A 15,805-nucleotide genomic window follows, 5' to 3' on the forward strand; every position below is an offset into this window, starting at 1 on the left:
GGCTAGTGTGATTTCTCTAATGGTAGAAGTTGAGCTTGGGCCTATTGTATTACTCTCTCAGTTTAAAAAAAAATTGATTCTTTTCTAAATTTAAAAAGAATATAACTTTAAATTTACCATTTTACCCTTAATAAGATGATTTATAGGCACATAAATATCTATAAATTATTTTAGACTACAAGTTTCAAAAGTCTTATCTTTTCTTTTAAACTTCATACCCAGTCAAATAGGTTTAAACAAAGAAAAACTACCAGCTATGTCCATTTATAAGTAGCTCATTATAAAAATTGGCCAATTCATAAATATAACTAATATTAGCCAAATATTAGTAATATTAGCCAATTAGCTATTTGTAGCAAAAAAATGTCAAATGTTTGCTTTCTTTTGAGTGAGTGTTATTAGAATAGATTGGGTACATCTTAAGGAGCTTGAATCTCAGATTTGGGATGATTTGGTGAAGTTTTGAGGTGGTTTGAATTGAAAATTCGAAATAAAAACTGAACATGAAAAAAAATGATATGTGTATCACACTTTGTATCATTTGTGTATCACATATGTATCATATTTGTATCAATTGTGTATCACATGTATATCCATGCATACCTGTGTGTGAGATACATGCGTGATACATGTGTCGCAGAAGAATTTTTTGAACTCGATTTAATTACGAATTTTGATACAAAACCAGTCCAAATTACCTCCGATCTTCCTCAAATTTTGTATATTGACTTATCTATATGTTTTCAATGAATTGTAACTATACCCATTGAAAAAGTTCCTTTTTTGCTTAGATTTTTGAAATATTATATTTTTTTTGTATTTCATCATCTTATTTGCTACCTCATCTATGATATTTCCTTTCTGTCTTGCACCTAATGTTATTAATCACGCTTCAAAATATGGAAGGTGATTTTTGCATGCGGTTCTTTGAGAGAATTTTTTTTATTTATTTAGTTTTCCAATTTTTATATGTGCTTGGCTAGTTTTGGTAAGTTTATGACTAATGGCTAGAGATTGGTAAGTTAAAACTTATTTGGGATATTTATGTAAGTTTTCCTTAAACAAATTGAAACGGATGGAGTATGAGATTCAAGTTGGAACGTTAAAGACTCGAAACAAAAGGCTCCAAATTGACTTAGTACTTATTTGGGCCAAATCTATTGTCCAGGTTCATTGGTCTCTATGTGACAATAAATATCGTAAAAATTGCATGGGGCACCCTATTTGGTCGTCCCTTTTTAACCTTTACCTGCTTTATTTTTTTGTTTGTATCCGTACCTTTTTTTTGTTAAAAACATTTTAAAAAGATAATTTTGCCCTTCTTTAGTAAAAGACTACTTTCTCTCCAAGTATATTGTCTCTTGTCTCTGCTTCTCTCACCTTCTTTGCGTTTTTGATTTGTTCTTCTCTGAAATCAAACGGTTTTCGTCATTGCATTCTTCTTGATTTTGCAACTGTTTGTTCCCCAACAATATTACGTATAATCACATGTACGATTTTAATGGTTGCTTTTGTACATTGCATTAACTTTGTATGGGGTTTTATTTTAGTATTAGTTTTATGATTTAATTTCTGGATTTTTTGTTGATAGTCATCTTAGTTGAATCATTTCTTTTTTTTTATTTGTGGTAAAATAGTTTCCTAGGGTTTACTTTGATTAGTGCATTAGTTTTGTAGGTTTTACTTTTACGATTGTGTTTTTTAGATTTTTTGAAACTGTGTTTGTGTTTTTGATGAAAATTCTATATATTCTTCAGTGATTTTTGGAGACGTTGAAAATTTTAAAATTTTTGAGAGTTAAATAGATGATGTTATTAAAGTGTGAAGTTTATAATACTTCAAGGATAACTTAATTCTGAGCTGAAGTTTTGTTTTCTGTTTTGTATAAGTAAAGTATGTTTTGTCTGCAGTTTGTGTTATATTTTTGATAAACTTCAGCATTATTGGAGTTGAATTTATGTTCTGTATTTGTAAAAACTACAACATGTTTTGGCTGAGGTTTTTGTTTTGTAATTGGTGAACTTCAATATTCTTTAGAGCTAAAGATTTGTTTTGTATTTGCTGAATTTCAGCATTCTTAGAGATGAAGTTGTGTTCTGTCTTTTTTTGAAGTTAGATGGCTTTAAAATATAACTTAAGCTAAATTGTTCTGAAGTTTTAACTTATTTTTTTGATAATGTTCTGAAGTTATTTTTCATACCTTTAATTTTTTTTAACAGATGGCATCTACGAAATTCAAATTAGCTATAGATCCTAAAGCACCTAAAGATCCTAAAACACCTAAAGCACCTAGAATACGTAAAGTCCCTGTTGTTGTACCTACAAAACCAGGGGAGAGATATTATGAGTTTGGAAATTGGCTTAACTGCGATGCTTACTGGAAGGGGAACCATGATTTGAAGCTTTTAATTGCAACTTTTTTGACTCCTTCACAACGGGAGAAGCTGAATAATGGTACATTTCGGTATATTATGGCTATGGAGAATTTTCATCGCAGCATGAAGTTGCTTCATTGTTTGATTCTTTCTCGCGTATTCACCAATGATCGAGATTCTATTAGTTTTAAGATTTTTGGCCATGATGTGTCCTTCAGCCTTGAAGACTTTCACATTATGTGAGGTTTGAGGATCACGACACATAATGTTGATAAACCAATTAAACAAGGCAGTAAGATTCTGAAGCGCTATTTTGGGAAGTCTAAGGGTGTGACTGATGAGTGGGAATTTTGACTACTTATTAGAATCTTTTTGCTTTCGTTTTAGCCCAAAAGCGTTTAATTATATTCCCAAAAATTGATGAAATATGCTTTATTGCAGGAATGGTGGAAAATGAGCCTAAAAGATGAAATCCAACTCAAGAAGGAATAACATGAACCAAGGACAAAAATAGGCACAAAAGCTCTAAAGTGCGGACCGCAGATTATCATCTGTGGCCGCAGATTGTGCAGGAGAATTTATCAGAGATCTATGAGAAGTGCAGTCCACACATGAGATGTGCGGCCGCAGAAGCAAGGCAATATCGAAAGTTCAGAGAACATGCATATCAAGTTCAACGAAAGTGCGGACCGCACAATTGTTGTGCGGCCGCAGAAGATCAGCTATGCAGCCACAGTTGTATTTGTGCGTTCCGCAGAAGAGCTATGTGCGGCCGTACTCAGAAATGTGCGAACCGCGGAAAGAGAGAGATGCAGTCGCGGTTCAAAATTGTGCGGCCGTAAGAATCTATTCCTGTCAAGCTGAAGCAAAGTGCGGACCGCACATGGAATTGTGCGGCCGCGGAACCTCCGAAAGGGCATTTTTTTCCGAAAATTCTAGCACTGTATTAATAGAAGAGATTCACTTTTTTAGGTTAAGTTTTGACATTAGCAGCTACAGTAGACGTTTCCTTTTACTCTTTTTAGTAGTTTTTGCCATTTTGAGCTTTTTGAACATTGACTTCATCATTTTAAGTATCAATATGGGTTTAATTATCACTTCTTCTTCTTTCTCTTCCATTTTAAGCATGAGTATCTAGATTCTCACTAGGGTTACTTATTTATGATTGGGTGATGATTATTTAGCGTAGTTCTTGCTTTAATTTGAAGAATTAATGGTTGCAAATATTATTTCATGCCTATTTGACTTGGTCTCTACTTGAGAAAGAGAGATTTAGTCTAGGAAAACTTGGCTAGCAAGAAATTGGTTAAATTGAGAGATTGATAGGCCCAATTAAAGGGTTTAACTTAGATATAATAAAACCCGACTTGATCTTATTATCAACTGATTTGTTCAATACCATTTGGACTTGAGAAAGCCAAATTGGAGAAAATCACTCTCTGACCGAGAGGTATTGAGTGAGTACTTGAGTGTTCATAGCTATAATATACACCGGCCAATAAAACAAGCTTTAAGGCTTACAACCCATTAAGCGAACACCTAAGTGAAGGGCATAGACCTAGGCCTTTTATATCATTTGAAAAACAACCAAAAATAATTTCCTAGTTTAAATTCTTAGTTTAAATTAGAGCTAGAAACAACCCAAGTTTGTGAAAGTGCAATTTGAGATAACTCAAGCTCATACACTATAATATATATCCCTTAGACCTATTCATAGCTCCCTGTGGAAAATCGACCCCGACTCCTTCTTGGGTATTACTATTGTATCGACCGTTTCATATCCTCAAATAGAGGAGTGAAATTGGAAGAGATCATTTTTTGGCGCCATTGCCGGGGGAGTTAAAAAATGGCGTTAGCTATATATTTAGGTGTGTTTTTGGAATATCTTCTTTTCCTTCCTTGTTACTAATATGTGAGTATTGTAGGTGCAATCATGGCAAACAACGAGTTCAGAAACATAGCCATGGGGGATGTGGACATTGATGATGATGTAATGGATGAGGTCCCTCTTGAACCTCAAGCCAATAGACGAGGTTGACCGCCTCAAGACAATGTGCCTGTTCTACCCCCACCTCCACCACGAGCGGCTCTACACTGGGTGTTGCCGAATGAAGGGTATGCAAGTGCTATAGTCCCACCCCGTATTAGGTTACAACTTTCAAATAACCAATGTGATGCTCACTTTGCTCTAGCAATGAGGGTTCTTCACCGATGCACCGGGTCAAAATGCATATAAACATTTGAAGGGTTTCGTTGATACGTGTTGGGGGAGCAAACAAACAAATGTCTTCGAGCACGCTTTGAGGCTAAGGCTTTTTCCCTTCTCTCTACGGCGGAAAGCCTTAGATTGGTTGGAACGTTTGCCAAATCATTCCATTCATACTTGGGATGAACTAGCGGAGAAATTTATTTCAAAGTACTTCTCTCCCGGACACATGGCCATTCTTCGGGATAAAATTCTAGCATTCAAGCAAGAGCCTAATGAACCACTACACGAGATATGGAAAAGATATAGGACAATGGTGAAAGAGTGCCCCAACAATGATATGACGGAGAACACGATTCAACAAACTTTCTATCTGGGGATCAACACCACCAACCATTGTGTAGTGAATCAACTTGCCGGTAGGAACTTCATGACTATGCCTTATACGGAGGCGTGTGATATTTTGATAAAATGGCGGATACTTCATCGGCGTGACAATCTAGAGCCAATGTTACAATCCAAATGTGATTCTTCTTCATAAAGATTTACATGACCATGGGCAAGCAATAACCGAGTTGACAACCACCATGAACCAATTGGCAAAGGCTTAACTTCAACAAGTGCAAAACCCGAGGCAAGTCAATGCTATGGAGGGAGTCAATATGATGGTAAACAAGAGGAGACCAAGACTTCCACAAGTGCAACAAAGAATGGATAATTTAGTGCAAGATGATAGTGGGTTTGATCAAGGAGATTATTACAATGATCAAGATGAAGAGGTCCAATATGTGAATAACTTTCAAGGGCAAAGAAACAACTACCAAGGCCTAGTCAACAACAATGGAGACCTTTGAATAATCAAGGCAATTAGAATTCTAGCAATCAAGGCAATTGGAATAGTGAAAACAATCAAGGCAATTGGAGTGGAAGCAATAACCAAGGGAATTGGCAAAACAATAATAATCAAGGAAATTGGGAGGCAACAACCAAGGCGGGTGGAACAACAACCAAGAAAATTGGGGGTCAGGTTTTCAAAGGCCCCCGATGTACCAACAATCGAGCAACCCACCTCCTTATACTTCTCATGGTCCTAGTTCCTCCAATAATTAAATGGGTCATGTTGAGAACATGTTCAAGCAAATAATGGAGAAGAATGCCCATTCTGATGCCCAACTTGCTTCACACAACACATCCATCCGTAACTTAGAAGAGCAATTGGGTCAAATCTCTCAAGCTTTAAATTCTCATCCTAAAGGGGCACTACCAAGTGATACGGTAGTGAACCCGAAGGGTGGGAACACTATGGGACATGCCATGGCCGTTACTACAAGAAGTGGAAAAGGTGGGAATGCACCTACCTCAAGCCAAAGGCAACTTATGGATGATGAGCAAGTGGTAGAAGAAGAGGAGATCCCGAACAATATGATGTAAGCAAATGATGAAGTGCAGATTGATGTTGATGACACGGTGGAAGAGACTCAAGAGGATGTGAACCCGTCTAGGGATCATGTGATTGACATACCGGAAATGGTAGTGCATAAAGCTAAGGAACCATTGCCTAAGCCACCTCTTTCCTATCCTCAAAGGCTTGCCCAAAAAAATGGCGAGAATCAATTCAAGAAGTTCATTGATATGATGAAGAGTCTCTCTCTATAAATGTTCCATTAGTTGAAGCTTTGGAGAAAATGCCCGGATATGCTATGTTTATGAAAGACTTGGTGACAAAGAAGAGATCGATGAATTTTGAAACTATCAAAGTCACTCACCAAGTGAGTGCAATTGTGCATTCGATGGATTCAAAGTTGGAAGATCCCGGTGCTTTCATAATTCCTTGTACCATTGGAAGTGCCGAATTTGCAAAAGCTCTATGTGACCTTGGGGCGAGTATCAACTTGATTCCCTATTCGGTTTTCAAAACATTGGTAATTGGGAAACCAAGACCCACATCTATGAGATTATAAATGGCCAACCGTACAATGAAGAGACCGTTGGGGATGATTGAGGATGTATTGGTTCGAGTTGACAAGTTCATTCTCCCCACGGATTTTGTGATTCTTGATTGTGAAGTGGACTATGAGGTTCCGATTATTCTTGGTAGACCTTTCCTTGCTACGAGAAAGGCTCTTGTTGATGTGAAAGCCGGTGAACTCACTTTCCGAGTGGGTGATGAAAAGGCGGTGTTCCACGAGTGCAAATCTATGAGGCAACCGAATAGCAATGAAGTGTGTTCGTTCGTGGACTTGGTGACCGATGTGATTATTGATGATACAAGTGACACGATTAATATGGGCGACATGTTGGAGGCCGTTTTGCTAAAATTTGATGATGACGAAATGGATGGCTTCATGTAATATGTAAATTCTTTGCAAGGGATGGGGTCATACAATTATGCACCTCGAAAACTTTCCTTGGATATCGAAAATAGGAAAATTCCTCCTACAAAGCCTTCAATTGAGGAGCCTCCTATCTTGGAGTTGAAGCCATTGCCTCCATATCTCATGTATGAATTCCTTGGCCCTTGCTCTACTTTACCGGTTATTCTTTCCTCTTGTTTGACTAATGTGCAGGTTGACTCTACATTGGCGGTGCTCCATAAGAGGAAGAAAGCTATTGGGTGGACTTTGGCGGATATTCGGGGAATAGGCCCCGCTTTTTGCATGCACAAAATTAACTTGGATGAGGATGCCAAACCTTCCATTGAACATCAATGGAGACTCAATGAAGCCATGCAAGACGTGGTCAAAAAGGAGATCATAAAGTGGTTAGATGCCGGGGTTGCCTACCCCATTTCTGACAGTTCATTGACTTCTCTGATGCAATGTGTTCCGAAGAAGGGGGGCATAACTGTGGTCACAAATGATAAGAACTAGTTGATTCCAACAAGAACGGTGACCGAGTGGAGAGTGTGTATGGACTATCAGAAGCTAAATACAATCACAAGGAAAGACCATTTCCCACTACCCTTTCTTGACCAAATTCTTGATAGGTTGGCCGTCGGGCATTCTATTGCTTTCTAGATGGATATTTGGGATACAATCAAATCTTTATTTCCCCGGAAGATCAAGAGAAAACAACCTTCACTTGTTATGGCACTTTCGCTTTCAAGCGGATGCCATTTGACTTATGCAATACACCAATAACTTTTCAATGGTGTATGATGGCGATCTTTACGGATATGGTAGAGGACTACCTTGAAGTCTTCATGGATGACTTTTCGGTAGTCGGGAATTCCTTTGATGATTGCTTGGAAAATTTGGATATGGTTTTGGCAAGGTGTAAAGAAATGAACTTGGTGTTGAATTGGGAGAAATGCCATTTCATGATCGAGGAGGGTATTGTCTTTGGCCAAAAAATTTCAAAGAAGGGAATAGAGGTCGACAAGCCGAAAATAGAGGTAATTTCTAAACTTCCACCTCCAACATCCGTGAAGGGCGTGAGAAGTTTCTTGGGTCACGCGGGGTTCTATCGGCATTTCATAAAGGATTTATCCAAGGTGGTGAACCCCTTGTGCTAGCTTTTGGAGAAAGATGATAAATTTCACTTCAATGATGATTGCATGAGAGCATTTGAATTGCTCAAGTTCAAATTGACAACTACTTCCATTATCACCGCCCCGAATTGGAGCATTCCTTTTGAGCTCATGTGTGATGCTAGTGATGTGGCGGTTGGAGCAGTTTTGGGGTAACGTATCAATAAGATCTTTTATCTGGTCTACTATGCTAGTAAGACAATGAATTATGCACAAGTCAATTACATTGTGACTGAAAAAGATCTCCTTGCCATTGTGTTTGCTATTGAGAAGTTCCGCCCGTACTTGATGGGTGTAAAAGTGATTGTCCACATGGATCATGTGGCACTTCGTTACCTTATGAGCAAGAAAGATTCCAAAGCCCGGTTGATGAGATGGGTGCTTTTGTTGCAAGAGTTGACATAGACATCCAAGACCGAAAAGGAAATGAAAACACAGTGGCGGACCACTTGTCTCGTTTGGAGGAGGAGGGGAGGCCGCATGATGGCCTTGAAATCAATGACTCCTTCCCCGATGAGCAACTCTTAGCCATTTCAATGAAAGAGGTGCCATGGTTCGCGGATCTAGCAAATTTTCTTGTGAGTGGTATCATCCCGAATGAGTTCTCTTCAAACCAAAGGAAGAATCTCAAACGGTATTGTCAAGACTATTATTGGGATGAACCGTATCTTTTCCGAATTTGTACTGATGAAGTGATTAGAAGATGCGTACTGGAGGAGGAACAAGTTGAAATTCTTAGGGCTTGTAATTCTCCGCCGTATGGGGGTCACCATGGTGGAGCAAGAACGACGGCCAAAGTGCTAAGTTACGGTTTCTATTGGCCCACTCTTTACAAAGATGCAAGTGATCTAGTCAAGCATTGTGATGAATGTCAAAGGGCCAGTGGAATCTCAAAGAAAAATGAAATGCCCCTCACCACCATTTTGGAAATTGATATTTCGATGTGTGGGGTATTGACTTCATGGGACCTTTTGTGAGTTCTTGTGGAAACACCTACATCTTGGTCACGGTTGATTATGTGTCTAAATGGGTTGAGGCCGTTGCTCTACCCAATAATGAAGCAAGAAGTGTGGTGGCATTTTTGAAGAACATCTTCACAAGATTTGGTACTCCGCGGGCTATCATAAGCGACAGGGGGTCATATTTTTGCAACAAAGCTTTTGACACCTTCTTAGCAAGTATGGTGTCACTCATAAAGTTACGACTCCCTATCACCCTCAAGCAAGCGGTCAAGTGGAAGTCTCCAACCTGGAGATAAAAAGTATTTTGTCCAAAACAGTGAATGCTAACTGGACGGATTGGTCAAAGAAGCTTGACGATGCACTATGGGCTTATCAGACTGCTTTCAAAACTCCTATCGGGATATCTCCATACCGGCTGGTGTTTGGAAAATCTTGTCATCTTCCGGTAGAACTTGAGCACAAGGCCATGTGGGCTTTAAAGAAGTTAAATCTTGATTGGGATGCAGCTGCTAACTTGCTGGTTGAACATTTGAATGAATTAGATGAATTTCGGTACCATGCATATGCAAGTTCGTCCTTGTACAAAGAAAGAATGAAGTACCTTCATGACAAATACATCCAAAACAGGGAGTTCAAGGTGGGCGATCTTGTTTTGTTGTTCAACTCACGATTGAAGATGTTTCCCGGAAAACTAAAATCCAAATGGAGTGGTCCCTTTGAAATTGTGGGTGTAACACCTTTTGGTTAATTAGACTTGAAGAACAAAAGTGATGAGGTATTCCAAGTCAATGGATACCAGGTGAAGCCTTATTTGGGCAAAGCTGATGATGGCCACGTGGTGGCAATGATTCGTTTGAAGTGATGATAATCTCCGTCATTCATTTGAAGTGATGATAATCTACGTCGTGCTGCGGCGTTAAATCATGCGCTTCTTGGGAGGCAACCCATGTTTCTTTTTCTTTAAGATAGGTCTTATTTTGTGATAACTAGTTTTGAAGTGTGTTGCAGGAACTGTTCTCAGAAAATTAGCTAAGTATGGAAAAAGTGCGGACCACACAATTTTGAATGTTATAGCAGAAGTCAAATGTGGCCGCACAATTCTTGTGCGGACCGCACAAACTGAGATGGAAAATTGCAAACTCTCTGAAGTTTGTCTATCAGAGAAATGGTCAACGTGCGGCCACACAAGGAAATCTGCGGTCCGCACCAAAATTTGCGATCACACACATAATTCTGCGGACCGCAGATCAACGGATGTAAATTGAAGAACAAGTAACAGAGTGCGGACCACAGAAGGAATTCTGCGGCTGCACTCGTCTCTTGAACCCTTAGCCAAACTCATATAGTATAAATAGTAGCCCTAAGGCTAATGTTGAGACTTTACACTCTCTGAGAAATTAAAACAAAGGTTAAAATCTTGCACACTACTGAGTCAATTATCTCCCACATAATTGAGCATCTTTGATCATTCCTTAACACCACTTCATCACTAGTATGTTCAAATCATTTCTAGAATTCATCAAGTTTCTTAGTTAGTTTATAATTTATTAGTTATTTTAGACCATTTGTTAATTTCATATCTATGAGGGGTGTAATTTGTGTTAGGTAAACTCCTAGTTGCTATTTGGGGAATGAGTATTTGGTTTATCATTTTTAATTGCTACTACCATGCCCAATTTGTGTAAAACAATTGAAACCCTATAGGACTGTGCCCGATTGAATTTTGAAATGTGCGGCCGCACAAGGAATTATGCGATCCGCAGAATTACGTGCTTAGGGCATTTGGTTAGGCAAAAGTACGGACCACACTTGAAATGGTGCGGTTCGCAGAAACGCAATCGCGGCCGCCGAAAAGTGTGTGCGACCGCAAATCGGAGCATTCTGTGTCTTTAGAGAGTTGCCATTTTAAGGTATTCACTGTGCGGCCGCACTAAAAAATGTGCGGTCCGCACTTCAGATGTGCAGTCGCACTAAAAATTGTGCAGACCGCAGTTTCATCTCTACGACCGCACTTTCAAATTGTGCGGTCCGCACAACCCAACCTGCGGCCGCACTTCCCCACCCTACAACATATTTTATTCTGTCAGTTTCTGTTTATCTACAATTGAATTAGAACTGACTCCTACTGCTGTTTGTTGTAGAAAATGGTTAGATCCCGTGGTCGTGGTGATACATCAAAGGGGAGGGGTGAACCTTCCAGATGCAGAGGCAAAAGCAATTTACCCCTCACCCTCCAAAGAGTAATCAGTAAGAAAGCCACAGCAGACCAACGAAGACAGCCCGAGCCCTCCGAATCAAGTTCATATTTCCCATCTAGGGAAGCATCGGAGGGAAACTCAGTGCAAGAGTAACCTGTTGTGCAATCACAGCCACAACCACTTCAGGACAAATACCAACTGACAAACTAGCCTACCTCTTCTGTGAGCACTTCTGAGGGGTCGGAAGGTAACAGTCAGGCTTTGGAGCCTTCATATACACATGCCCCCGACTCACCAGCTGCTACAGTGGATGTGGATGAGATCCCAGATGATGGCTGAGGGGGTGATACTAGAGTTGCCAGCTTTGAAAGGTCGAAGAAGAAAGAAATTTGGGAAGATAGGTTCGTTAGTCTAACTGCATTCAATAGTTTTCGAGAGTGGTGGCCGTCGAGATCGCTCAGTCTTGAGCATCAGTATCTTGTTGAAAGATCTTGATAAATACAACCCGGTGGTGTTGAGACAATTTCGGGAGCAGAAGGGGTGGACATGGTTCACTCAAAGTGTGGTAAATGCCAAAGAGTACTTTGTCAGGGAATTTTACGCCAATGTGGCGCACATAAAGAAGGGGACCAAAGTGACAAAAGTGAGGAATCTGAAAGTGAGGTTTCACCAGAGCACTTTGAACACATACTTAGGGTTGGAGGATGTTGAGCCGGTGCAATACTTGGAAAAGCTGGCTATGGGCGATGCAGTTCGCCCATGGCTAGCTGAGATTCTGGCAGCTTCGGGACCACCACCATGGATCACAACAGGGGTTCCTATTCAACGGAACACCCTAAATTTTGAGGCAAAGGGATGGCAGACATTTGTGTGTAGCAGCTCTATCATGGCCGGATACCCAATTAATGTGGGTGCCGTGATGTCGGCCAATATGTCTTTGGTTGGCAGGCAAAGTGACAACTCTTACCCGTGTCCCAACACTATCACAGAGTACCTTACAGATGTGGGGATGGAGCCGAGGAATTTTGACACAAATGTTCGGGCAAAGAAGCCTTTCACTTGGTACTCTCGAAGGACCCGAGGAACATGAAGAATAAGGGTCAGCCAACTACTACCGTGGGCCAGTCTGATGAGCCTTCGGTGATAGCGGCAGAGTTAGCAGACATGCTTTTCCCTCCAGCAGAGCCTTATACTAGTACAACTGCCATGCCACAACCTCTTTCTTCAGGGCCTTCAACAGTAGTTCCCTCCACCTCGACTTTAAGGCCGGTGCCTATGCCCACTCATCCACTATATGCGCTGTGAGTCTCCCAAACACCGACGAGCCTCAACAACTGGATGCAGACAGCTACTGCAAAGCTGTCTGACTTATCCAGTGCTGTTGTAGCACAGTCATCCACCCCGACACCCCAGATTCCTCCAACAGTGGAAGACACATTGAAGAAGATCTTAGAAAACCAAACCACCATCATGAACACCTTGGTAGCATATGGATCAGTGATTGAGGAGCTAGGGAAGCAGGTAAAGAAAATGAGGAAATCCCAAGCGTCCAAGAAATCAATTGACAAGTTGAGGAGAGAGGTGACCAAGATAGCAGCAGCTGGGGAGCTTCTATTCGATTTGCTCATAGGGTCAGACCCACCATCATCAGCAGCTCCAGCAGCACCATCTGTTCCAGTGGCACCAACTGGCCAGTCTGAGGGGCCAAACATGGTTGTTGACACTGCTGAGGCAGTGTGCCATATGTTCACCAACCCAGTTAGTCCCAGAGCCGAGGATGATGAGATCCAGTTAGAAGATACTGAGGGCGGTGACGCTACTATGGACACAGCCACATAGGGAGTCCTTTTCACTCTTACCCTTCTTTATTCTTATTTTGTTAAGCATTGGGGGCAATGCTTACTTTTATTCGGGGGGGGGGGGGTGGAGTTTATTGGATATTTGGATGATTTGACATTTGGTTTGTAATAACTGATAACATTTTCCTTCTTCTTTTTATCATGTATGGATTCTCCTCTTTCTCTCTCTCTATTGATGTATATATTTTCTCTTTTCCTCCCTCATTATGTATATTCATTATGCTTGCAGTAGCTTGCTTTGTAGCTTATTTATTTATTTTTTTCTTATTAGTCAATGTTTAATTCAGTAGCTTCTTGTTTAATCTAGTAGCTTCTTTTTATGTTTGAGTGGACAATAAGCCTTTGGTTTTCTTAATGTCACGGTTCTTTCCAAAGGTAGTTTTTGTGTGAATCAGGTGACTCTTCCCAACGATGGATGGCGCGATAACCTTCTTAAGGGATTGAGTTCGTTTTTGGTGTTTAAGTAAGAATAGTAGTAATAAGGAATAAAAAGACCTAATTGAGTCAAGCTCGAAGAGTCAAATATGCTTCACTTGGTACCAATACACTTAACTACATTCTTATGGTTAGAAACAAGTTCTTTTTTGGAAAGAAATAGCTTTAGTTAGTAACCTTGTGACTCTTGTGTTGACTTAGGCAATCATCGAGTGGTTTAGTCGAGCCATAGTGATTTTCAAATCTTGATTATGGTCGTTGCGGGCCCTCGACTCTATTCTTTTTAACAATCCAGCTGTGTGAGAGGTGAGATGTTTTTGTTGCAAGTCCAAGTACTCGAATGAGTTTCTAGGCGAAATTTTAAGTTTTGCTTGGCTTGACAAGTGATTTTAGGCTCTCCTTGACCTGCTTGAAAATTTCCATGGCCCACCAATGTTGTTATCCCTAGTCAACCCATTTGAGCCTAAAACCCTCCTCATTTGATCACCATGTTGCAAGCCTTTACCAGTTATGTCGTGACCCTCTCTTGGCACCCGAGCTTTCATTAACACTCTTGTGAAATAATTGGCTAAAAATGTAAGTTTGGGGGAGAGACTAGGAGTTTGAAAAAGGTAATTAAAAAAAAGAGAAAATAAATTAAGAGAAGAAAAGTCAAGAAAAAGAAAGAAGAATAAAACGAAAAATGCAAAAAGAAAGTGAATAAGTTGAAGAGTTGAAGGGATTTCATAGAATAGTAATGATGCAAGGCATGGAGAATGCAAAGAAGGAGAAAATGAATATCATAACCAAGAAAGAGTGAAGCTAAGTCTCTCCAATACCCCTATGGAAAAGAAAATGCCTCAAAAAGTTGGCAAAGCATGAGCCGATAAGAGAAAATAGAGTGCTTAAGGAAAGATGAACTAGTTCTACCATAGCATATCCAACCTTAGTCCAAAAGCCTTTATTGCATTCCAAAAAAGCCCTACGTGATTTCAAGCCGTGTGAGATTAAATTAGTGGCGATTTACATGAGGGGCAAGCCTATGGTACTTAAAGTTGTACTTGTAATATTCTTTTGAGAGAGATGATCGAACCTTTCACAAATCTTTGAATTGAGTGCTATATTCTTAAGTGAGATAAGCAAACAGAGAGTAGAAGAGGAGGATTTTGGGATCCACAATGACCTACATGAAAGAGCGAGCTTCCTTGATGAATTAAGTCAACTCTTGATGCTCAAGTGTCACATTAAAACTATTTGTGCTTAAAAGTTCAACCCATTGCCTTGTTAATAATTCATAAGTGTGTGGGTAATTGTTGGTCCCAATTGATGTGTTATTGATGCACTGGAATAGCTCTTAACTTGTGGAGGTGGGAATTACCTTATTTGCTTGAGGATAAGCAAAAGCTTAAGTTTGGGAGAGTTGATGAGTGATGATTTTGACTACTTATTAGAACCTTTTTACTTTCGTTTTAGTCCAAAAGCATTTAATTGTGTTCCCCAAAACTGATGAAATATGCTTAATTGTAGGAATAGTGGAAAATGAGCCTAAAAGATGAAATCCAACTCAAGAAGGAGTAATCTAAACCAAGGACAAAAATAGGCACAAAAGCTCTAAAGTGCGGACCGCAGATTATCATCTGCGGCCGCAGATTGTGCAGAAGAATTTATCAGAGATATGTGAGAAGTGCGGTCTGCACATGAGATATGCGGCCGCAGAAGCAAGGCAGGACCGGAAGTTCAGAGAACATGCATATCATGTTCAACGAAAGTGCGGACCGCACAATTATTATGCGGGCGCAGAAGATCAGCTATGCAGACGCAGTTGTATTTGTGCGTTCCGCAGAAGAGCTATGTGCGACCACACTCAGAAATGTGCGGACCGCAGAAAGAGAGAGATGCAGCCGTGGTTCAGAATTGTAGGCCGCAAGAATCTAGTCCTGTCAAGCTGAAGCAAAGTGCGAACTGCACATGGAATTGTGCGGCCGCAGAACCTCTAAAGGGCATTTTTGTTCGAAAATTCTAGCACTGTATAAATAGAAGAGATTCACTTTTTAGGTTAAGTTCTGACATCAGCAGCTACAGTAGACGTTCCCTTTTACTCTTTTTAGTAGTTTTTGCCATTTTGAGCTTTTTGAACATTGACTTCATCATTTTAAGTATCAATATGGGTTTAATTATCACTTCTTCTTCTTTCTCTTCCAATTTAAGCATGAGTAGCTAGATTCTCACTAGGGTTGTGTCCCAATCCTAGTGTCCCAACCC

This window comes from Nicotiana tabacum, chromosome 12 (genome assembly GCF_000715075.1).
Source record: "Nicotiana tabacum cultivar K326 chromosome 12, ASM71507v2, whole genome shotgun sequence".
Classification (NCBI taxonomy): Eukaryota; Viridiplantae; Streptophyta; class Magnoliopsida; order Solanales; family Solanaceae; genus Nicotiana; species Nicotiana tabacum.